We start from the raw sequence: 328 nt of genomic DNA on the forward strand, positions 1-328 counted from the left end.
TCTGAAGATGGCAGGACTCTGTGTGGTAGTTGAAGTCTGTGGTGTAGATGGTAAAAAGGAAGGGAGAGAGGACAGTCCCCTGCAGGGCCCCAGTGTTGCTGACCACACTGTCTGACAAACAGTGTTGCAGGTGCACATACTGCGGTCTGCCTGTCAGGTAGTCAACAATCCAGGACACAAGGGGGGATCCACCTGCATCGCTGTCAGCTTCTTACCAAGCAGGGCCGACCGGATGGTGTAGAAAGCACTGGAGAAGTCAAAAAACATGACCCTCACTGTGCTCGCCGGCTTGTCCAGGTGGGCATAGATGCAGTTGAGCAGGAAGATG

General features: G+C 54.0%; 1 protein-coding gene and 1 long non-coding RNA gene across 2 annotated transcripts in view; one reads left to right on the forward strand and one right to left on the reverse strand.

Annotated features, from left to right (window-relative positions):
• Nucleotides 1–328, reverse strand: part of LOC116700184 (complement C3) — a 134518-nt gene that overhangs the window by 109248 nt on the left and 24942 nt on the right. The gene's annotated exons all lie outside the window — the stretch shown is intronic.
• LOC116700323 (uncharacterized) overlaps nucleotides 1–328 on the forward strand; it is a 95236-nt gene that overhangs the window by 44570 nt on the left and 50338 nt on the right. The gene's annotated exons all lie outside the window — the stretch shown is intronic.

This window comes from Etheostoma spectabile, chromosome 2, assembly GCF_008692095.1.
Source record: "Etheostoma spectabile isolate EspeVRDwgs_2016 chromosome 2, UIUC_Espe_1.0, whole genome shotgun sequence".
In the NCBI taxonomy this organism is placed as follows: domain Eukaryota; kingdom Metazoa; phylum Chordata; class Actinopteri; order Perciformes; family Percidae; genus Etheostoma; species Etheostoma spectabile.